Source organism: Cyanistes caeruleus, chromosome 13 (genome assembly GCF_971803275.1).
Source record: "Cyanistes caeruleus chromosome 13, bCyaCae1.hap1.1, whole genome shotgun sequence".
Taxonomy (NCBI): domain Eukaryota; kingdom Metazoa; phylum Chordata; class Aves; order Passeriformes; family Paridae; genus Cyanistes; species Cyanistes caeruleus.
The window spans coordinates 5,332,819-5,357,930 of NC_141713.1; the positions used below are offsets into that span (position 1 = coordinate 5,332,819).

The 25,112-nt window shown below is 40.7% G+C and overlaps 1 long non-coding RNA gene across 3 annotated transcripts in view; it reads right to left on the minus strand.

Moving 5' to 3' along the window:
- Positions 1-2,041: 2,041 nt before the first annotated feature.
- The window catches only part of LOC111934019 (uncharacterized), a 73,697-nt gene continuing 50,626 nt past the window's right edge, over positions 2,042-25,112 (minus strand). For all 3 annotated transcript variants that reach the window (XR_015275741.1, XR_015275738.1, XR_015275739.1), the window contains one exon: positions 2,042-3,262. This is a non-coding gene — a long non-coding RNA (uncharacterized LOC111934019). The remainder of the gene's footprint in view (positions 3,263-25,112) is intronic.

Consider the following 25,112-nt stretch of genomic DNA (forward strand, 5'->3'; position numbering starts at 1 on the left):
GTGTCAGTGAATTGAATAAAGTAGTTTTCCTTAGTTTTCTACTCCCCTTTCTTCCTTCACTCTCTTGTATTTATGTCTCTCTGAAAATCTGAAAAAAAACCCTGCCTGCAATTCCATTTCTTACTCTCTGTTTTTGCAATTAGATGTGTAGTTTGTGTTACCAGTATCCTGGGAAGACAACCAGGCTGCCTGCCTCCTTCCTGGTTGCTCTGAATTGCTCCAGCCAGCAAAGAAAACATTGTGGGACTTTGTTCAGAACAGTAAGAAACTAAATATTTATCTTCCCTCTTATAATTTATGCAGCATGGGATTAATATGGAAAGTACCAAGACTGAAAGGTCAAGTGAGCTTCCAAACAGTGTTTCACAATGATATATCATTGCACTTTACCAGGTCCTGCTTTCTAGAAAATGAAACACCAGCAGCATTGATGCACCTAAAGAAATGATCTGAACTGTGTCATGGTCCAGTTTTCACCTATGTAAGTTTCATTTTCATATGGTTATAGGAACCATTACCTCTGCTGAAAATTTTAAATCTGTTAGTACCAAGAGAGTCTTTACACATTTGTGCAATTTTTTGTAGGCACCTGCTAATGTTTAAATTATTCAGTGGACTGGCTATGGCATGGAGATATTATGGTTAAGGGATCTTCTGGTGTTGGACCAAGTCAGCACAGCCCAAATTCCTACCACACATCCAGAACAGGCCAAGGAGCAAAATTGTTGAGAACTCCTGGATTTCCTCTCAGATATATAGCAGTAAAAACACATTGTCCTCTCTCATGAAAGACTTTGGGATAGACAATTTCCCTTCCACCAAGCTGCTGGAGTCACAGTTCTCACATTTATACTCAAAGGATCTTCCTGAAATTTCAGTAATAGTTGTGTCATTCCTTTTGTATGTCCATTATTGTAGAGATTTCAAGTGAGGCCAATGCAAGCCACCAGCCAGCCAGGCTGGACACCACAAAAAAAATAATAATAAAAAAAAAAGTGTGTATCTCTGGTATTTTCAGTTTTCTTTAGGCTTAAGCTGGTTGAATCAGATAATATAACTCCTTATTATGTCATTTAAGTTATTCACTTAACTGTGCTCTTCTCAGGTTGGAAAAGACCCTTTCCACAGCATTGCATCACGGGTCAGAACAGCACTCAAGTTTCGACTCAAAGGATATTTTAAGTGCTTTCCTTAAGTTGAATGAGCTCCTAGTGGAGGTAGTGGGCTCTCCACTTCTTGAAGCTTTCAAATCAGGAGTGGATGCCTTTCTGAAAGACATCATTTAGCAGAAAATGATTTATTATCCCCACTACAGTGGGAAATGAGTGAAATACTAAGACTGGAATTATAAAGCCGCTTAGCATAGGTGACCTTGTGACCCTCCTCGGTTTTAAAAATCTAACAGCTTAGCCAAAGATCTGAGAAGTGAATACAGCTCTTTTATAGGCATGATGTAAACAAGTTTATGTGGATGTTTTGTGAACCAGGACTCACTGAGGTTTTGCTAGGTCAGATTTGAAGCGCTTTAGAGCATAAGGCCACTTCTTCATGAGTACAGAAGTCATAAAAGAATAATTAAAAAGAATAATAATATCATAGGTGTGAGCTAAATAAAGCAGTGACTCAAAACCCTCAAATGCCACATTCTTTGGAAGAAGAGAAGTGGAAAATTATAGGTGTAGGGCCAGAAAAAGGGAGGGGACATGAAGCAGAACCATCAGCCATCAAAATCTTCTGGTTTGCAGATAAGAGGGGAATGAAAGACTTCCTGCACACAGGGAGCAGAGGCCCTGGGGGCCAGAGCCAGCTGGGAAATGCCTAATGCTGTTTATAGAAACCCTGGCAAACAAACAGCTCCTGCCTGCCCCAAAAGTCATAAAAAGCAAGGGGAGGGTGCCTGGTCCCGACCCCTCCGTGCCTGCCTGGCCTGACAGATTTAACAAGTCCAGCAGTCACATCAAAAACACCCAGAGCCCTCAGATGAATGAGCTGTTTGTTTTTCTTCCCGATGGCTTGATAAGAGGTCACAGGATGTGTTCAATTTATTTTCTTTTTTTTTTTCTCTCCCTTTATTCTTTTTTTTTTTCTTTTTTTTTTTTTTTTTTTTTAATATATAATGAAACAATAGGTTAAGAGAGAAGCCCCAGCCCAGTCCCAATAGGTCTCTCCGTCCCCCATGCTGCTCCATTTCCTGCCTTTTTTGAAGCAGACATCCCGCTTTTGTTTTCCTCCGGCCCGGCCAGCGCGTGTCGGCGTGGCGGCCACCCAAACAAATGGCTTTTGGCCAGTGTCACCTCCTCGCCCCCGCCTGCCACTCGCTCACGGCCGGCGGCTTCCTGAGGCCCCGCGGGCCTCGCAGGAAGAGATGGCGCGGCCTTGCAGCCGCCCGGGCGGAAGGGACGGGAAATCCCTGCAGCCGCCCGATTGCGGGCCCGGCCGTGCGGCACACGGTGAGGGAGCCTTCCTGTTGGCCCGGCCCTGCTTCTCCCCCCGCCGCTGCGAGGCCGTGGCACGCCGGCTCCCACACGCACGCCGGGGGAAGTGCTGGGAGCTGCAGATAAGCGCTGCCGCTGCTGCTCCGGCTGCCACCCGGCTCTGCCGTCGCGGTGAAAGTGGGAAATAAGGCCGAGGCGCCTGGGAGGCTCGCCGTGCTCTTCCAGGAGCTCTCCTGCCTGGAAGGGGACACTGGATGTGTCCAGGGAAGGGCAGGGGCCCAGCAGCGCGCTGGATGGGAGTAAGGGACCGTGCTGGGAGCCGCCAGCCTCCAGGGAGAGCTCTGGGCGAAAGGATGCTCAAGGCTGGAATCGAGTATCCAAGCTTTCACACCCTTCCCAATTTGCCAGACTGTCCAAAAATTGGGATGTCTATGGATTGTTCCAGATGTATATGAACTCCGTGGTTTTCAGGGAGTTTGATCCCTGCCTCTGGGCAGTATGACACCAGGCCTCCTTGACGGAAATATGTGCTTAATCACAATAAACAGAGCTGGAATTCAGAAAGCAGCCACTGCACTGACTTCTTCTAAAGTTCATACACACCCTGTCTGTGCCTGGGAGTTGAGCAGAAGTGGGAAAAACAAATTTTCCCTTCTGGCTGGAGCTGCCCAGAAGGAAGGATGATGGCACATCCAGGTGTTGTCAGACCCCGGACACAGCATCTCTGCCTGTGCGAGGGATGGGGAGATGGCATCTTCAGGGATGAGCTGCTCCAGTCTGGAACTTCCTGGTTCCATGTCAGCCCAACTTCTGGTTTTCGTCTAAAACTGTAAAAATTAAAAAATAAAAGAGATCTCTTAAACTACTCATTAAGGTTCTCAATTTTCCACCTTCTATCTGATGACCTCTTTATAATTCCCTACGCACAAGTGACCTTTACTTTTGCACAGAGGATGCAAAGCTCATCCACCAGGCAGTGCATGAGTTAAAAATATATTCATATAGACAAATTTGAACACTAAAATAAAATAGTCTTCCTGAGGTCATTGTCTCTGTAGACCAAATTGAGGGAGGAAGTGCAGGAATGTGATGCTGATTAAGATACCACATGCTGGGCAGGTATCAGTTTAAACACTTTAGACTGTTACCTGCTCAGCAGGGGAGACCTGAATCCACATTTGATGATTAGACCATATTTATGTCTCAGCTCAGCAAGTTTCTATACATTGGCCTGATGAGCAGAGCGTGTAGAACTCACACTGGTGTCTCCATATTCATCAGAGGGGTGAAAAAAAAAAAAAAAATGTTTCACAGGTATGTCAGATTTCTAAATACGTGTGTTTCCAGGGCCCATGTACCCCAGGCTGTATTATGGGGAAATGAGATTCCACTCAGTCTGCCCCCTTTCACATTTGGGATGAATCATGCAGCAAACTGAGTCATCTCAAATTAATACTCATTCACACTTGCACAGGCAACAAAACCAATAATGTGCTGCCCAAAGACAGGAGTTTCTAGCACATGGAAACTCTGCAGATATAGATACATACACAAATATCTGCACATCTATCTATAAACTCTACACGCACACCTATACGGGCCCTATGTATAGATATTTTGCAACTTTGCATGGCAAGCAGTAGCTGCGTTACTTTGTACGGTATTTGAAGGTCTCAAATTCTGATTAGCATTCTTGATGGGTTCTTTCAGCATGGTTTACTCAGGAAACCAGGCTTATGCAATCACAGTCTGTGTATGTGTGTACGCGTCTGTCACCATTAGACATCAGATAATTTACACAGGAGAGAGGCATTATGAATGTCCCTAGACCACGAAAAGCTTCCTGGAGAAATAGCTGCTGTCAGTGTTTTCACCTTAAAGAAACAGAATGAACCCAGCTATGAGTTCAGAAGACTAAAAATCTTCATTAAGCTTTATTAAATCCTGTACTCATGGAACTGTTTGCTCCATATCTAAAGAATTATTATGAATAAAGAGTCACCAAAGAAGCAAAATGCTACTCATATTTTTTGTTAATCTGCTACATTTTTCACTGTAAGATATACCCTTTTAAAGGTTCTATTTTTCAGTTTACAAAATTCTTCTCTAGGCTATACACAAGTAGGTTTGCAGTTGTGGGCAGAGTTCAGCTTTCAGGATATGGCACTCCCACATGACCCAAATGATCTCGCATGATACAAGGACTAATATTTCTATTTGGGAGTTAAAGCTGCCCTCCAAATGCTCATGAGTGATGTGTGAGAGGAGCCTTTATCCCACATGTTCTGTAAAATAGAATTCCAGAGTAAGGTCTGAGCTCAACTTCTGCTGATGGACCTGAACGCTCCTTCAGCAACAGTCCATGAAGATTAACCCCCATAAGATTCAATTATGAATTTAGGATTTAATATGGTATTTAATATAGGACAGTGGTTTAATTTTTTTTCCTGGTGTTTTCTGTTTTGGGGATTATTATATATATGCACACAACCTTGGCACTGGGGTTCACACAAAAAGCAAAGAATTGGGCTGTGCTGTTGCTTACACAGAAAATCCAACTCAAACAGCTGTGATTGCACCTGGGGAAGCCCCAGCTCCTGCCAAAATCTGTCTCTGACTTGGAGAGTTATTCTAGTACCCCGTTAGGCATTTGTGCCCAAATACCCACTGCCTCAGCTCACTGTTACAGTTGGCTCACAGACAATTTACTGGAGTTCTTTTGGGGCAAATAATCTAGGGATATGGAGAAACCAGAAAGAGGAAGGGAATTATGGTTTGAATTGCTGATATTTCTAAAGGAAAAACAGCAGTTGCCATGACAATGAAAATGTGAAATATTCAAAGAGGTCAAAATTAAAATACATGATTTACTCTTCACAAAGAAAGTGCTACACACACACATAGCTTGTGAATTTTAGTTTTTCGAATTCAATTTTTAATTTTTTTTTCTTTTACATTCAGAAGACCATCTCTTGGAGTATCCCTCACTGTTAATACAGCTACAAACTGACCTCTGCTGTGAAGGCCATTTCTGAAATAGGGTCCTTATGCTTACTAGTAATTTCTAGATTAGAAAAATGTGTCAAACATCTCTAGTCCATCTTTACATCTGTGACTAAATGGGAGTGAATGGGCCTGGAGAGATGGAGAATCCCCAGCTGGGAAAAGATGAGAGCATTTGCTTCTGGAATACTAATATGTTGGCAAACAGAGATGCTTTGGGAAGGGCAGACCAACAATCAGTACTTTGTGTTTCTTTCTTTTCAGATTCTCTGGAGAGGGAGGGCTGTTTTGTTTGGTGGTTTTTTTAATTTTTGCTTTAGTTTTAGCCTCCCTGTAGCATATTTCCAATATAACCACCTTGGCATCGCCTTTCTCCTTCTTTTTTTGGCTTCTGTAAGGAAGGCTAGCTTGTACCAGAAGATTGATTCAGTATCTATATAATAAAACTATCCACAGGCTCCGTCCACAAAATTTGACAAAAAAAATCCAATACTTTTTGGAACACTCAAGATACAAAACCAGATTTTTATTTTCCCCCTTGTGGTAGCATACTAAAATGAAAGAAGAGATTGTCATTAAAAAACAAAACAAAACAAACAAGCAAAAAAATACCCAGAAACTCCTCCTTCCAGGCTGGGACTGATCTCTGTTTACCTTGGGGGTTGCAGACTGGCAGGAGAACCTGCCATCTGAGCATGGCATGTGCCAAGTTTTCCTTGTAGCCGAGTCCTTGTGCTGTAATTTACTTTCCATGGAACAGAGAAGCATCCAGAAGGATCAGTGAGGTGTAAACCTTAAAGTGTGCAAGGCCTCTTTTGTTCTGAACTAATTATGTTGTTATTAATGTGTGTCTTGGGTTGGAGATGTCCACGGAAGAGCAGCCAAGTCTACTCCCTTCACCCCTGGTCACTGTTCCAGCCATAGTGGACGGCAGTGTTTTTGTCCTCAGGGCCATCAAGAACTGGGCACTTCAGGAATTCACAAAATCAATAATAAAGAGTAAAACCATGTGTGAGTGGGAAAAGGGAGGAGAAAGGTCAGCAGAGGGACCAGCCTACCTAATGTCTGGGGCTTGTTCAGTGTGGGGTGGGTGGACCAGGGCAAGGTTTTCTCAGAAACCCTCCATTTACTGAAATAGGTTGAAGAGGTTGAGCCACTTAAAATCAGGTTAGTTTTCGTTCTTTTGCTGTGCTTGCTCAGGAAATGTCAACAGTGACCCTTACCTGCACTGTATTTTGAAGAGGATGGATTCTGCTCTCTGTGGTGCTGCTGGAAATCCCAATTGCATTAATTGTGCCAAATTCCCCTTGCCCAGATCCTTACCAAACTGTGAATGCATCTCATTCACTGTCACAGGTAAAACCCAGTTGAATTAATAAGTAATGACTTTGGATGTTCAGCTTTTTCTTTTTTTTTTTCCCAGTCATGTAGAAGGCTGATTTCTTTTCTAAAGAAAGCAAAAAATTTCCCACCAGAAGCCTTTGAACCATTCATTTAAATTCCTGAATTTGGAGCAAAATATTATGTGCACAACAGTGTCAGCTCTCCTTATCTCCATAGCCTGAAGTATTCCAAGTGTTACCTGCTGTACAGTTCATATCTCATTGCAGAACATGGGGCTCTGAAGTGTGCCAAGTAATAAGCTATAAAGAGAGAAGCAGGACTCAAGCAACACAAGGATGCAAAGCAATATTTTCTCTTGACACCCAAGGTCATGGCATAAAGAAACGTGGAACAAGGGAGCGTCAATTTTCATTGGAGAACAGGGTACAGTGCTGCAGTACCGAGCTAACAGAAATAAATTAATGTGATAGCAAACTTAGAGTATCCTCTTAAAATGTGTTTGTAAGTGTGTGAGAATGCATGCAGGGGGATGATGCTGCATTGCTCTGTATATTTTCATGGCTAGCAGAAACAGGCAGCTCAGACTTAAAAATAAACACTTTTTAAAGATAATCTACTCTCTATATGCTATAAATACCAACACACAGTTTTGCAAGGAGCTCTGGGTTAAAGAGCTGAGAGGAAAAAGTATGGTTTGCTGCCCAGTGAATTACTCATCAATACAGTCTTAACTCGTTTGCAATTCCTAACCAAAACATATACCCAAGATAATTTTCTAGGATTGATTATACTTATACCCGGACCCTGGAAAAAATGCTGTTGCATTGTTCCATTCGCTGGTGTCCATGGTAGGAACTATCTGTGTATAGGGAAATAGAAGGAACCTTGCTTGTCTGGTTACAAAGTGTAAATAAGGAGTAAATGCAGAATAGATGGGTTTCTGATTGTTCATTACCCAATTTGTCCTGTAAAGGCAATGGAAAATCTTCTATTGGCTTAGGTGGGGTTTATATCAGTCCCTTAGACATTATCAATCCAGCCAGAAGGATTCATAGCATTCACACTATGGCTCCAGCTTACTTTAATTCTTTACCTAACATTTCTGAAATGCAGACTGTAAGGGAGCATTTCTTTATAGTTAGGAAAGCACACGGTGCTTAATTTTAATGGAAAACTCTTTTTTAAACACAGACGGATCCTGCTGTGTTTGACAAATATGTTCCAGAAAGAAGCTCAATCTAGATGTTATGTGTAACTTTATCTTATTCCCTTTTGAGCACTACTGTTCTTGCAAAGTGATCTCTCAACTGCCCAAAGTCATTACACTTTTTCCCTTTCACATTGTACCTCTGTAAATGTCAGGCATAACTACATTTTTATTTGCAGAGATACCACTGCTATGAATGAGTAAAAATTTCCTGCTCCCCCGCCTCCTTCTCTTTACCCTGTGCGCTTTCTGCTAATATGATTTGTTGAACAAATTGTTCCATTAATCTGGGGCTGTTTGACAGAGTGAGAAAATAAGTGCCAAAGTGAGAAGATTCACAAGAATCGGAAATCTCAGTCCCTCTTTCTCAAGGTAAATAGTTATTATATCAGGGTGTCAGACTGGTGAAATGGATGTACTTTCATTCTCAGTTTGTAAATGTCACTTTTCCTCAGCCCATCAGGGTGACAAATGAGGTGTGGGTTACAGTAAGAGTTCATTCCTTGACAAAGTTCTTGCTGGCTTATTTCAACGGGAAGGTAACCTCCCCTTTCTGCCCCCCACCCAAAAGCAGGGGGAGGGGGACACATCTTCAGTCAGGAGAGAAAGAAGGCAACTTGGGCTTGAATAACGCCCAAATTGTTCCCATTTGCTGCTAAAACCTGGTGGAGGTTTCTTCAAAAGCAAGTCATGATACACTTTGTTTGCTTTCCTACTCTTTTCTTGGTTGTTGTTTTTAGCAAAGACCCATATGACATACTTTTACTGGTGCTTATGTCAATATTTATTGAACAAGTGGTCAAGAGAGGCCACTTTCTAAGCCCTGTGCTATCTGGTTGTTAATTACCACACTGCAATGCGTTAATGAAGAAGAACACCCACCTCTTTTGACAGGTAATTGATAAGAGATCAGGAGGCCCAATGACTGAGAGGAACCTGAAATGGTTTCTTTGATTGCCCCACAGATCACGACTAGCAAGGAGCTCACATGGCTCCTGGGGAAGCACAGTCACAGGGAGAAGAGAAAAGGATCATCTAAACAATTTGAGCAGCAGGTCTTTTTTGATTTCTTTATCTCTGATAACCCTCAAGAAAATAAGACTTGCAGTAGCTCATGAAATGAGTTAAGGTTCCAAGGCTGAACCATTATCTTCAGGACTGTGGGTTTCAGTTTTTTTCTATTGGTAAGATAACCAAGGTATTGAAAGAAAGCTGCTCCTGCCAGAATTTGCCATAGTAGTAATTCAGAAAGATATTTGTTTGATGGATTCAATTATTTTCTTTCAGCCTGTAGCAGCTCTTAGCTTTTAGAATTATCTGGTGACTCAATTTGGATTCTCGTATCAAGAATGGTTGGTGGGGTTACTGTGCTTGATGCTCATGAACAACACTGTTTTGAGCCATAAAGATGTGATTTTGTGACAAATTCTGGAGAAAAAGCAGGCAGAAAGTAAATGTGGATGGATTCTTTTTTTTTAGTTTGAAAATTAAACAAATTTTTCTTCAAAAATTAGGAAAACAAGCAAGCTGAATAGAAAAACCAGAAACAATCAGCAGACCCCACTTGTATTTTCACAGAAGCTTATCAAAAGCAGTATGTTTCCAAGTAACATTTTGCTTTTAATGAATCAGCATTTTCTGATGAAAATACATTTTATTGCAAAATGTCTGCTCCATTGGCACATAATCCTGCACATGTCATAAGAAATGAAAAGGGCTGTGGGTGAATGGGAACAGGGACCTCCAGATCTGGATCTACTGCTTGAACTGAAAGGCTCCTAAATGAACAGCTATTATAGACTCCTGTGCGTGTTCAAACCCTCAGAGGGAGATATTAATTAAATGCATGTAACATGTTTCTTTTCCTGACTGATAAAATGTCAGGCTTTGAATTAGCTTGACGATGACAATGCTTATGATTCAGAAATGGAAATTTGCTTTTCATTATTAAGAAAACCACTGTACTCCAACACTCACTTGAAAGAATCTATTTCTACCAACACGTCTGCTGTTAAATTCCCATGCTAGAATATTTGTTAGAAATTAACATTAAAATGGAGACTACACATAATCAAAGCAAATCTATCTAATTTTATCTCTGCGTGTGCATTTCCAATATATTTATCTCTGCAAAATCCAAGTAGCAGATAATACTGAATTTTGTATGACATCATATGCATTTCAAACAGATCACAGTCTCATCACCATACGATTATCTTTTCCTAACAAATCAGGGACTAAAAGGCCTTACTGAAAATAGAAATTTCAAAAAGTAATAGTACAACGAATAAGAAAAACAAATCACTTCATACTGTGACTTTATTTTTTTTTTTTTTTAATGTTATCTTTTTCTCATCAAGCTTGTTCCTGCACATAAATTGTTCTTTGAAGACCTATTTTCTCCAGTACTGGCTAAAATAAGCAGAACAGTTACAGTCAACAATATTCTGCCCACTTTGCCAGAGCCTTCATAATTTATGTCTAACCTGGATAGGAAAAGCCCTTATAAATTTCAACAAATGTCTCATTAATTAACACCCCATCTCCCTAAGCCACAGAGCAGCTGGTGAAAGGAATTGTGTAGGTTGATTCTGTAGATATAAACTAGGTCAACAAGAGGGATCCATACTCACTATTGCAAGCTGATATTTCTCTGGAGGGTATTAATAGTTTCTCGGATCTTTCAGCTTAGGCTCATAACTATACAAAGTCAACAGTATAAAGCTGCTCAGCCTATGTACTTAAATGAAATAAAAATATAATAAAAAACCCCACAATGCATTACAGGATTTCTTTGCAATCTGATGCAATGGGTCAAATCCTGAAATCCTTCCTTAGGCCTTTAGCCAAGACAATAGGAGGCTTTCTGTTGATTTAAATGAACTTTGTATTTCAAATTTTTTCTGGTTAGTACTTGATCATGCAAACTCTTTACTGATTACACTATATATTCATGAAGAGTCTGAAGTCCTTAGTCAGGCAACTCTTTCTTCTTGCCTGCATGATAAATTATCTAGAGAGCATTGTTCTCTGCTCATTTCTAAATACTCCTTTAGCCTATTCAGCATGCTAATTTTGGGGTAATTTATTTTATCTATAACTGTGCATAACTTTAATAAAATTAAATTAAAAATATAAGACTGGACAACAAGGGATTAATATAACAAGTCTATCTAATGCAAGGACTGAATACAAGGTGGGGAAAACGAGAGGAAGAAAATGCCTGGGAAGCATTTCCCTTGCTATAGATGTCTTGCATATGAAAACCTTGTCTGAAGTCATCTGAGGAGGCAGACAGGCAATTTTCACCTATTCTTAGTGTTAGTATATACTATATCATGATGGGAGGCAGGGAAAGGAGAGGAGAATGCAGTGGCTAGCAGGGAAAGATTAGCATACAAAATTTAAGCAGGATCTGATAGCAGGAGGAGGGAGTCAATGGGCAGGCAGAGGAAGACTTTTCCACGCTGCCAGACTCATTTCAAAAAGGTGCAGAACCAGCACCAAAATAAATGATAGCAAGGGGGTGAGCATTTATCAGAAAAGAGGGAGAACAAGTAGGGGATACAGTAGGATGTGAAAGCAGCAAAGCAGTCAGCAGTGAAGCCATAAAGCTCCTCGGAGGAGATAATCCTGCCTCTAGTGAAGTCAATGGGAGTTTTGCCATTGACTTCAGCAGGGTCAGGATTTCACCCAGGGAGTGTTAATATGATGTGGAAAGAGATAGGAAGACTGGGGAGATACTCAAGAGAGAGAGCAACATGGTCATAGCATATAACATTAGCATATTAATGGCTATGGCTGTTTTATTTTACAGCTCTGTATGAAGCATAGAGACTATAGGAACTTTAAGAATACTAATATGTCCCTCATTATTAACTAATGCAATGTCAGGAATCCTCCAAATACAGATACCCTGCCCACTCCTGCTACTCCCCCTGCAATATCCCATGAGGGAGCTTGAGTCAGACTAATTTTGGAATTAAAAAAAAAAAAGTCAGAACAAATATCCTTGTGTCCAGTAAGCCAAATGTATTGATTGAATCCAAGCTGACCACAAAATTTAATTGCAGGTCTTGAGTTGTTTGAGGTTAGGAAAAGTTACATTATAGTTTCTGAGTTAAGCTAAATAGATCAAGACTTTTTATCTTGTAGAAGAACCTAGAAGAGGCATAAGGAGGTCAGAGATAGGTCTTTAACATCCTGACTGGCCTGGAAATGGCAAATAGATAATGAGTGTTCACTGTCTCTAGTAATGCAAGATTTAAAAGTCATCAAAGGAAACTAGCACGGGGTATATTCAAAATTAACAAGATTTTAACAAGACTGTCTTTGTAGCACAAAGGCAACTTGCAAAATTCCTTGCAAAAAGATTTAGGGGTGGTTGTATAGTTTCAAAAACAATCTATGGAGAAATTCGTAGAAGAAAAACACATTGAGAGCTACTCAATGCATAGAAAGCTTTTGTTTAAGGAGTTTCTGGGCCATGAGGATGTTTTTTTCTGAAAAACAGCTCAAAAGTTTTTAAAAATATGCTTGCATTGTTCCTAGGATATCTGCTTATATCCAAATCCAGAGAACACACAGGGTTATACAACTCTTAGGTCCAACATGGTGCAGCAGTTCTCTATTCTGAGGCAACAGAGGCAAAATTATTTACATAAAGTCTACATTTCTTCTTTTTTTTTTTTTTTCCTTTTTTTTTTTTTTTTTTAATCAAATATTCTGTGAGTACCAGGTAAGGGATAAAACTGTCTGCAGGTAAAGGTTGGGTTTGTCAGAATAACTCCACTGGGCAGGTCTGGAAAGTTTAGCTCTGCCACTGCTAAAAGGAGACAAGGGTGCCAAGAAATCGACAGCTTTGTTGGCTGGGATTTTGCCTTCTACTGGAAATTCACTTAGGAGCTAATCCAAAGCCAACTAAGTCAATGAAAAACTCCCATTAAGTTTAATGGGTTTGGGATCAGGCCCTTAAATCATATGTAGGCAGCTAAATCTGCCAGTCCTTTAAAGCTGCATAAATTTACCTGCTATTCCCCAAAGCACAACTGCATCCCTCCAACACCTGTCTGACAGAACTATTGCATATAATAAGAAAACCTTCCAGAATCACAAGTAAGCTGTGAACACCAGCCTGCCACCAGTCTCTTCTGATGCTGAGGTAGTTAGTACCTGTGGCTGCTAAAAATCCACAATCAGGGACGGGGCTGAGATATGAAATACAAGTATTCCATCTGCTTAAACCGAGTAGCTCACAAAACATTAGCCAACTGCTAAGTTGCTGCTTTTCTACAAACTGAGTCATCCTCATCACACATTACACTGGGTTTTAAATGATTGACAGGAAAAAAAGCTAAGAGAAGCAGCTATTTCTTTACATTTAGCTGGTTTGTCAGGGCATTTGAAAACTTCTGGATTAAGGTGAAAATGCTTAAGGATTAAGTGGGGAGTGAAGGGAAAGGGAATGAAAACATTTTAGTGCTGCGAATTTAGAAGTCAAACAGACGCGCTCAGGAGAGCTAGCAAGACCTTTACCAATATGCTGTATCTAATCAACAATATCATTTAGAGTTTTCCACTTTATGGAGGAGAAAAAAAGTAATGTTTGAAGGTTTCTCTTGCCAGTGCTCTATCTCATCAGGGCCTTAATATACTCAGCGTGTGTTTTGCAAAATGAGATTTTGCAAAAATCAGGGTCACTCCTTGCACCCAGGCAAGGGGTATTAAAAGATATTCATCTTTACAAAGAGAGTCCTGAAATGATGGAAATAAATATAAGTCTCAAGAACTTTGGAGAGAAGTTACCAGAGGCTTGATCACACCAGGCAGCTGTGAATCATAACAAGAGATATCTGGGAATGTATTATTCAAATGGAAGTGCTGATATTGATAATATACACATTTAAAAGACTACTGTGAATTGTTTTAATGGTCCTCATCACATGAATAGCAGACAAAAAAGAGGTACCATTCTGTACTCCTAATTTCTTTGCACTCAAGCCTTTGAGGATGTCAGAAATAATGATTTCATTCCATGGCCTATTGCAAGGTCTGGTAATGTTTGGAGTACTTGGTTTTCTATGTTTATTACCCCATGTAATATTTTTGGGCAGAAAATTTTAAAAAGAGAGAAGAAAAACCACATATTATCAGTTTTACAGAGAATACTGGATAGTTCTGTCATGTAGCAGGAGATTAAAACATCTTCCACTAACTCTGGAAGCTTGGTTTGGTAGACTATACAAAAAATTAGGGAAGTTTTTCAAATGCTTTAAGTAAGTTTAAAGACCCCAGGGAGGAAAAAGGCAAGTAGGAAGAAACAGAAGATTTCATATTATCACTTGTAGGAAGCTTTTTCTTTTGCAGAGACCCCCAGAGCTGAAAAAAAAAAAATAAACAAAAAAACAAACCAAAAGGAAATGGTGAATCATAAATTCTCAGCTCAGTTGTTTTCTTTCATGTTTGCTATTCAGAGTAAGTATTTTATGCCCATTCTGGGACTGAAAACGTTTATATACACAGTAGCAGCAGCATCAGCATCATAATAACTGAATAATTTATATTAAAAAATAAACTTGCACATTTTATAAAACAGTATACAGGTATTTCTGCATTTGCCCATGTAAAGAGCCACAGCAAACCTCTGCCTAGAAACTGTCCTGGTGTTTAGAGGGGAAAAAAACCTGTATTTAGCTAAAGACAATTACCACCTGTAAATAAAAAGCTTGAGGTAATTTCAGTTTATTGGTAAAGATTGATTTGTGTAACACACAAAAGTAGCATCTCTCTATCACAGCTCTGTTTTTTTCTGAATTTTCTTCCTGGGGCAATGTCTGAAGACTACAGAAAGCTCAGATTTTGGGTGGTGTGGCTGCTAACACCAGGTTTCAAGGAGCAGTGCTGATTTCCCTACTGCTCTTCACAACCTCACACGGCCCATGTCCCACTTATTTCAAGGGTCTGACTGGAAATTCTTCTGCTCTCATGGCAGAGATGTAGAAATATGCTTTAAGGAAGATGACCCCCATTCTGAGGATGTCCCAGAGATGCCATGTTCATTCTGAAACCTGCTTCCCTTAAAGCCCAAGAAAATAAAAATTCCCTTTCTCATCTCTGACCAACACGAGCTTGCAGCCACCATTGCAAGAGGCATCCTCCATTGAGGATCTGCTTTTACAGAAATTAGGCTGATTCTTCTACCCCCCCAAAAAGCCCAGCCTATCAGTTCATTGGATTTAATTTTTTTGAGTTACCTGCTTAAAATAAGGTGGGCAAAAAAAAGCCAAAACTAGGGGCTTGAAGCATCACATAAATTTGATTTACTAATCAGCCAGTCTGCACCCTTCCAAGCCCTATAAAATACATGTAGGTTAACATTATTAAATCCCACCTAAAAATAGGTTGGTTTTGTTAAGTGTGGCATGATTTTTACTGGGTGTTCTGCCTGCCTGGACCCTGGACCTTGGGAAGCACATGTAAGTACACGTGTCACTTGCTGATGTAGCCACCTGGCTGCAGCCCTCTATCAGCTTCTAAGCCATTCCCACTTATTAGCAGAGAGGATTTTTTTCTTCTTTTAATCTGCACTTTGCACATGCATTTAATTTTACATAAAAATGCATGCATAATTAGGCATAGCAGCGATGAAACATTCCCATTTGGAAATGTCCTGCCCAAACCCACACAATTCAGTGTCACACTTGGTACCAAGGTTTTTTAGTACATGACAGTCCATTATCCATTAGTTTTGAATCTCTTCTGTTAAATGCCTTGTTTCGGTTAGAAACTGCACAGTAGGAAATTAAAACATGTTGATAGATTGGAAAGTTATTAAGCTTCCTTGCAGTGTTAAACAAGAATTTACAAGAATTCGCTCTCCAGATTTATCAGGGATATATTTACAGTACTTGAGTAAGTGTGAATATTACTCACTGGAGATATTTAGTCACATACTGTATCTCTCTGAAGGGAGACCATATTGCATTAAATGTCTCCACCATGTTCTATAATTTGAAAGATAAATCCTTGAGTGCTGATTAGTCATATATTGATACAGAACATCTATTATTTTGGGTCTATAAGAAGATTTTCATCTCTGTAATATTAATTTCTTGGCTATCATCATGCTTTTTCTTAGCAACCATCTTTCATTATCATAACTCAGGCCACTCGATATTGTTAAATTTCCTCATGTACAGTGCCAGAAATGGCATTGCAGGTGGGGGAGGTAAATCTTACTTAAATTAAATGGTTTGGTGTGGGCTTAAAACAAGAGCAGATATTGCTAAGGTTTTGTGTGAAATTTTTCCAGTGACACATTTTATGGCATTAAGGAGAAAGCTCAGACTCACAGGGACTCCATTTCTACATCCAAAAACTGGGTTGTAATGTAAATTCCCAGTGACATGGGAAGATGTTGTTTTTATTCCCAAATTATTATGTAATATATTAGTTAAAATAGGGTCCAATTGCTAAGCTCAAAAATAGTATTTAGCACCTTGACACCCACTGAATTCAAGTATCTGACTCTGCCTGGGTATCTGGTAGGGAAAAAATATAGGTGCTCTGTCTTGCATGTGTATTTCTGTCTAGTTATGAAATACAGGCAGCAATGGTGACCAGAATAAAACCCCAATTTACCAAAAGAAAAGATAAAATAATTTTGATCGTTTTGTAGGTAGTGAGAAATATCAACTATATCTGATACACATGAGCTTTACTCAATACTCAAAGCCAGAATAGCTCTCGTAGTCCCATAGCTCAAAGTTGGAGTTAGGAGCAATTTTTAAGCATTGATTTTTGACTAACCATCAGTGTAGCACTAGATTTTTCTGTCTTTAAATCACAGCTGGGAATGGTGTTCTCAAAATACTGTGGTTGAGTAGGAATCGAAGTTCCATGGAAAGTTACTTTTCACAATGCAATATTGTTCCTATACATTAGAGAAATATCAGTTCTCCTCGTCTGTCTTCAGCCCACTTGTCAGAAGAAAAAATTGTCATGTTTTCAGTTTTTCTCATTTTTTCCCCTTCCTGTTAAAAAGCAAACAAAATCTGCAGAAAAATAACTGCCCACTTAACAAAATCCACACAGGGACCCTAATTTACTTCTCTCCAATGTAAATGCTTTGCAACAGGAAGACTGACTTTTTTTCTGGACAGCAGACACAGCAAAGGTCTTTGGTGGCAGATGCCCTGAGCTGCCCTCCTAACACCTCTGAGCTGTGAGACAGAGGGACTCAGACCCAGGATCCCATCCCTGTGCCTTTCCACCCCTCGTCTCTCCGAGGAAGCAATGATCACCACGGCGTAGGCAGCTCCACATCTTTTGTGATCAGAGAAGCTGCTCTAACACCAGCAATTAATTTCTCCTATTGGGACATCAGGGGCTTCAAACAGTTCACAAGCACAGCAAAATAGATGGCAAGACTCCAATTTTCTTCCATGAACTTTCTAGGTCAGAAATCAGGTTTCAAGGGCACAGGAGATCATACTGTCTGGCTTGCTCTATAATCCTGGAAAAGAGACCTGTCCTAGGCTGACCAGCTTGTGAATCGAGGACACTGTTTGTCTTTAGTTGGCCCTGCAGAAAAAATAGATTTTTTTCTTTGGGCTGAGTGCTCAGAATTCTTATGGAAATAAAAAAGTGAAAAAAGGGAATGGAAACAAAAAAAGAAAAGGGCAATGGAGGGGGAAGAGAAAGGGAAAGGAAAAAGGGAAGGAGAATGTGAAGGGGAAGAAAAAGGGGAAGGAAAAAGGGAAATGAAAATAACTTCTCCTGCGTTAAATGCAGCTGGATATAAGCCTGCCATAATTTCACACAAAAATCTTAACCTTTCCTCCCTCAGCTCCACCAGACTCCTGTAGTTCACAAAATGTTATCACAACCGAGTTGAGCTGGCTGCACACTCACAGCCCTCTGAGCTCTCAGACCAGTATGAGACAAACCAGCTGTGCCAAATCCTGAGCTGAAGCATTGCCACGAGGTTCATCTGCTTTAGATCAAAGGGCTGTGGGGCGACTCTCATCAGAAAGTGCTGTGAATAGGAGACCTTAAACCTCTTGATTCCCCCAGTCCCTCAACCTCCAGATAAATTAAAATATTTAATCAAAATCTAATGGCAGTGATCTTGTTTGTAGAAATGCTATATTATCCCGTGCATTTTAACCGCAATCTGCCTGGTTCCTAATGCGACCTAAAGAACTAGTCGGCATTTATTACAAATGCAAGGCAGAAAGCTTCTGGCTCAGCAATTAATCACTGACATAGAGGAATTTCTTCTCTCCAGGTGGGGAACCCATCCAAAAACTAAGAAAAATAATCGGGCTAATTAATTCTTATCTGCAAAGAGCAATTAGATAAATGACCTAAAAACAGGCCTGTCACCCCTAGTGAGGTGCTCGGCTTCTAAATAGAATAATGTCTCTTTGCCAGGCCATCTCTGCAGTGAAATGGAGATCACAGGGAGGAAGGGGAAAAGGCAGCATGTGGGGAGGGAATGGACTGATAGGGGAGTAGGTTAATTAGAGCTGAGACCAGCCATTGATATAAAAAAAAATTAAACCAAAGCTCTGCACTTGGGTAGATTTGCTGTGATCCGATCACCTTCACAGCTCTGCCTTTGTGCAGCCAGAGGTACTAGGGAGAGTGAAGCCACATCTCCAAGCTACTTTTGAAGAGGAAAACCACTCACCAGGCTTGTCCACCACTGCATTGCATTTCACCTTGGTGACTGGCACCCTGACATGGCATTCTTATTAACTCTGAACTGTTTGTCTGCGGCGTGGAATGACGGTGCCAAAGTGAAATGCAGAGTACTCTGCTTCAATTAGTTTGCTCCAGCAGACTTCTTGTGGTTTAGTGAGGAAATGTGCAATACAGAAATCTTCAGGAGGGAGCCAAATTAATCTAAGTAGCACAAGTGAGAAGGCAACAAGAGTATTTGTACAGAAGACCTTTGGTCGTCTGTGTATCCCCAACAAAATCTTGGTGTCCGTTCAGATGTCTCATAGCCAGGCAAAGACCAGGAGGATAATCAAAAGAGGAGAGAAAGGGCTTTGGAGTATATTAAGATAATACTGAGAATTTAGTTTTGCTCTCCTGTTTACAAATAAGTTCCTCGCTCAGTGGCACAAGGTATCTTTTCCCTGATCCTGCTGTTCTGCTTACCTTATGTCATGACACCATGCCATGTCCGATGGCAGGAGATGAAGGGAGACATTGAAGGAATTGATTCAGGCTTATTGAAGTATTTACAGAAATAAGCCTAAATGACCAGACATAAAATACTACTGCAGTCAGATTAAAACAATCCACTCCAGTTAGTTAATCAGGGCTTTAGCCTCCAAGGAGCTGATTTGAGACTAACAAAGTGTTTTCCAGCTCCCAAACCCCATGCCAATCACGTTACTCCTGCCTTGGAGCTGTTAACAATACCAAATACAAAAGTAAATGCAAGTCTGCAGATAATTTTACTGTTTCCAAGATCCAAAGCTTCTTACAGTAAAAAAAAAAAGACTAAAATATCACTACCCCCAAGGCTACAGATGCTGGTAAGAGACCTCTGTCTCTGTCTGAAACCTTGTGTGACCAAGGTTCTTATAATTTATACAAAGCAGATGCCTGCTTAAATGCTTTACTCAAAGCTGTCATGGCCTCTACATCCAAGCAGTTAACAATAAATTACAAGGACTAATGGATTAGATTAAGATGCATGAAAACATTGTATATATTCTGAAGAATGATACTTCACCTACCAAAAAAAAAAAAAAAAAAAAAAAAACCAACAAAAAAACTCAACCCTGTGAGTGTTTGGAAAGGAAAAGAGATATATATTCCAGTTAAGTACTTTGCTGCTTGCATTGGCTGAAATGCGGCGGCACAACAAAAGCAACCATCTGTGTTTAAACACAAAGGAAGAGACAAGCAAGTCTGTGTCAGTTTAAATTTATATTTTCCCTCGATGATGCTAATGTGAGGTTTAAAGCAGAGCAGAGCCCACAGGATGCCTAAGGATGTTTCTGGAAGATGAATGCATGTGTGGAAGATGGACAGCTCAGGCCCAGGTGTGAGCTTCTGCAGGACTGGGGATGTTCTAGGGAGAAGCTTTGCTGCTGGAGTGGGATTCCTTCCTGAGCTTGTGTCAACTTTGTAAACTTTGCCACAATTCAGAGAAGATGAATAAGTTTCAGTTTGAACTTTGCTGTGTATATTAAAATGGACAAGGCTCCAGGCACAGGCTGTTGAGGGGGACTAATTGGAAGATTGCTCTAATAAATATCCTCTCTTCATTTTTTGTGAAGATGCAGGAAAGTTCTCAAGAACTGGAAATTCAGACATGGCTGCAGTCCAGAGTGGATATTTGTAAACATTGCTGCACAATAGAAGTGCTGGGAGAATCCAAAATTAACACAGGAAAAAGTAAAAAAGTGGCTGGGAAATTTGCAGGTCAATTGGTGTTTTCAGATACAGTATCTTGACAAGAAATTCCAGTGGCACATTATCCAAATTTCAGAATAGAAAGATAGTATTATGCAAATCGACACAGATTCACTAATAATTTAATTAATCTTAGTAAAGAAAAAATCAAAGTGTGAAAACATCCCAACTGCAGTTTTCCTGCCAAAGTTCTTCCCTTTTATTTCTGAGCCTACTTTGGCTTTATCAAGAAGAGCTAAACCAAGGCTCATTCCTATCTTATCTAGAGTATGTTGACTGCACTGTATTGATAATATTCATGCCCACAGTAAAACTGGAGCTACCTGGAATTGAAAAATTTGGGTGAAGATGGTACATAAAAGTCCCCAGCCCACAGCAAATGTCTGCAAGGGCTGTTTCCTCTACATGCATACTGTACAAGGACTGGGAGTCAGGAGAAATACCTTTTTTTTTTGCCTTTCAACCAACTCACTTATGTTTAATTTATATAGAAGTAGGCACAGCCTCCTTCAGCACCAGAACATTAGGGTGTTTTTAATGAATAACTTACAAGAAACAGTCACCTGCTAACAGGTCAGCCTCCCTTTTGTGTTTCATTCTAGTTTCATTAGGAAAGAAAAAAAGGCCTTTGATTGGATTAATGGAAATAGAACCACAGGGTCTAAATTATAAAGTATCCAGTGGTTATTTCTAGTAGCTCCTACTTTCAACTGGGACCATGATTTTTATCATCTCAGGCTCAAAGCTTTTGTGTTTGACTGTCTTGGACTGCAACATGGAAAGGTTTTGCTTTAGCAGAAATCACATTTCATCTTTCTCTCTTCACTGATGCAGCTAAACAGCCTCTGGCTTCAAGGCTATCACCCCTACTTGATCCCTGAGCTGCTGGGGTTGCTCTCGACAGAAACTTCTGAGCAGACTCCCTTTGGTTGTTTGCTTTTTTCTCCCCTCCACTCCTCCTCCTCATATCCCTGCACCGCCACCTTCCAGCGAGGGGCTAATTTTATTTATGTATTTATTTCTTTCCATTGAAACTGCAATATCTGGAGGTGGCTACAGGCAGGACACCGAGCCATATGCTCTGCCTAACTTATATAAACAGCGTCCTGGGTGACAGCCTTTCCTGGCCCATCTGCAGCTGCCAGGGAATCCATTATTTTTCTGGTCCCTGGGGAGAAAAAGTTCTTGAGCATCATTACTCCTAGGCAAATGTAACTGACTTTACCATGCACCCTAATTTGCTTGCCATAATTATAGGTCGCTCACCCCCCTTTGCTATTTATAAACCCTTTTTATTTATTTTTTGTACTTATCAATAATGAATGGAGGCTAGTGAATCATGGGGCTGTAAATTTGAATATTATGAAAATGCTAATAACAAGGTATCATAGGCAGCAGCACCCAGGTCTTATCAGCTGGTCAGATGCTCTATTAAGCAGCCAGTGAGGAGTTCAAGCAAATTGGTTATGTTAATGTCCTGTAGTACTTGGGGAAGACGAGGAGTTAGCAATTAATTTTTTTTCCTTCTTCTTCCCAGGCTGCAAGCCGACAAGGCAAATTTATATTCCTCCTATTCTGTGGGACCCCAGCTCACAAGGGGGGCAAGGTGAAAATGCAAGAGGCTACCAAGAGCTTTCTGAGATCTAATTGAATGGTGCAACTGAAAAAGCTGCTGGGAGGGCAAAGGGGTGAGCAAGGAAAAAATAAATATATAAATATATAAATAAGCAAGCAAGCCCCAAAACAATGGGAATGAGGCATTCTTCCCCATTCATTCAGCTGACAGTGCTTTTGCAACTTAAACCTGTTTTATTAATTATGTTTGACATTTCCTTAATTAGTTTCATTTACATCCCATCAGCCCCTACCAGACGATTGCCCCATACATCATTTCACCGGAGGACTGAGATGCCTACAGAATTACAAAAACACCCCCCTTCACTGCAGCCCTCAGTAACTCATCATTGTATATTTCACAGATTTTGGGAATTAATCTTTTCACCTCCTATTTTTCTTTAAAATATATGGACATTTCATTTTTGTTTTTTTTTATTAATATGAAATTTTCAAATGAATGTGATGCCAGACTAAATTTCAAGTTTCCTTCCAAACATACAATTTGCTTTGTTTTACAGTTCTCATGTATCCTGACATTGACAAAACATGGACTGTAGTGAAGGATCCAATTCCATGGACTCTGTCCTGGCTCCAGAGCCCTGTTAGCAACCCCAGTGCTTTCCCCAGTCAGCTCTGGAAACTCACAGTATTTTAATTTATAGACAGATTCTTGCTGCCCCCACAGTTGTTATGCAGTTTTCCATGTATTGATTAATTTCTACAGAAGACATGACAGACTTTTTGCAACTTTAGTAAGAATGAAAGGATTCTTTTTGTTGTTTCATGCCATTGCTCAGAGCTCTGGCGTGTTTGTCCTACCTCTCTCTCCATCCCCTCCAGGGGCTGGTGCGTGCGCTGTCACTTCGCACGTTGAGCAGCCAGACACAGGACTGGCATTAGAGCCAGGCATTTTAAAAGTACACAATATTTTAAAATCAGCTCAGTGCATTGTGCACAGAACAGAGAAAGTCACAGCTTAGCACGAGGAGCACGCAGTGCTTTCAGGCTGGAAGCTGCACAGCCAAAATCACACGCTGCTGCCTCAGGAAATCCAATCTCCTGGAGGAGCAGAGCCCTGCACGCCCGACCTGGGAGCCACCTGGCAGGAGGCTGGACCTGCTGCCCACTTGGGCTGTCAGATGTCTGCTGCAGAACACGGCTCTGCTGCCCAGCCCTGGGCACACAGCGACTGCCTGCTCCTGACTGGGGTACAGTGACAACCTGTTTTTGCTAATCCCAGAACGTGCTACCAGGAGCTGTCATTTCAGAGTCATCACACTCTCTGTTGATATCACTGAAGTTAATCATGCAGAAGGAAAAAGCTTGTATTAAAGCAGATAATTATTCCCCTATTCCTTAATAATACTTGCAAAGGAAAGTGATTCTTATTGTCCTGGCAAACTGGGGTATTTCAGCACATTTTTTGTTTACTATTGATGCCCAGGTATCTTTCCTCCTTTGCACCACCTAGATCAGAGCTGTTACACTGTACAGTGTCTGAGAGGTTTCTTTACAGTGGACTGCTATACCTTATACTCAGCCCATGTTGTAACTTTGGCACAGTGGGAACTAATTGACAAGAAGTAACCTGGTTATCTTGATTGATTTGAGAAGTTTATCCAATTAAAAAGGCAGCTGAGGAGATGTTGTCCCTATCCAACCACCTACCCGTCCTTGCAAGGGCTGTCCAGATCTGTGTCTAACAGCAGCACAGGGATCTGCCAGCTCAAGCCCTCCCAATACAAATACCAGATGGGCTCACAAGCCCCAATAAAAGAAATATTAATGCAACATATGGAAATATATTCACTAAAAGAAACAGACTCAAAGAAATATTGATGTGCTTGCTTTCTCAGTGGGACTCATTTGCTAGGGCAGAGCTTGCTGCAGTTTCTTAACCACATTTCTCAGCCCTTTTGGCTCTGAGGCCAGGTCACATGAAGCCAGGCAGATATTTCTGAGCTTTCAACAGGATCCAGATGTCACAGATGCTCCTGGAGCTCTGTCCTCTCCAACCTCCACATGGATGGCCCTAGCCTGGGTTATAACCAACTGTCTCCTCAAATTAAGTCTGCCCAAAACTTAAAGCCTTCACTTTAATAAAATTCTCTCAGCCCTCAACCCTCAGAGGGGAGGCAGAGGGGAGAAGATGGGGGAATAACGTTCTCATTTCACCTCAGAGGTTATTACATCTGTGCTTTGGGAAGCAGCAGACATCAGGGCTAGAGTTCCACAGTTGGACTAGACATAGAGAAAAAATCTTGCAATTTGTTCTGAAACCAGAGAGATTTCATCCTGTTTTGGAAGCCTTCCAGGTAAAAGCCATGTCTGGGACCCTCTCCAGATTTTCTGCAAAGCACTGGCTGTTTCATTTCCAGATCATTTCAGTCCTCAAGATCAAAGGGAGCCTGATTTTTAAAAGCAGGAATTAAATGCTGGTGAAGAAGAAGGCAGTTTTAACTTTGCTGTAACCATGCACTCGATTCACAGAGGAGTTTCATCAAGAAGTTTGGGGGGGTGCTGCTTTTGTTTTGTTGTTTGTTTCTCTCTTCATTCCTTTTCTTGTTCTCTCTTATCTTTGATCCAAGCATCTCCCCAAGACACTGCAAGAACATGATTGTGAGAGGAATACGAAGCAGATTGTAGGGAAAAGTTTGATAAGTTCCATTCAAAATTTGCTGTTTTTCTTTCTCAAGAATTCAGCTCAGAAGCAGTTCAGAGGAAGTTTGGAGAGATGAAGATGAGGGATGAAATACATATCACTGCGGGACCACAAACAGCCCTGGGTGTTGTTCTTTGGGCTTTGGCTTCACACAGTGGTTCATTTTGAGTGAGGCTGGCTCCTTTTTAATAATGTCCTCTTCTGTCATTGATGATCTTTCATAGCAGGTTAACCTCAAAGGGTTTAGATCATTTCCCAGCTTTCCTGTTTGGATTCCACTACAAACACACGAACACAAACCCTCCAGTTCAATTATGAATAGTTAAAAACCTCCACTAAAGTAGTTTGGTAGATTTAGCAGATGCTGCTGGGGCTTCAGATTTATCTCAAATACCATCAAATGGCC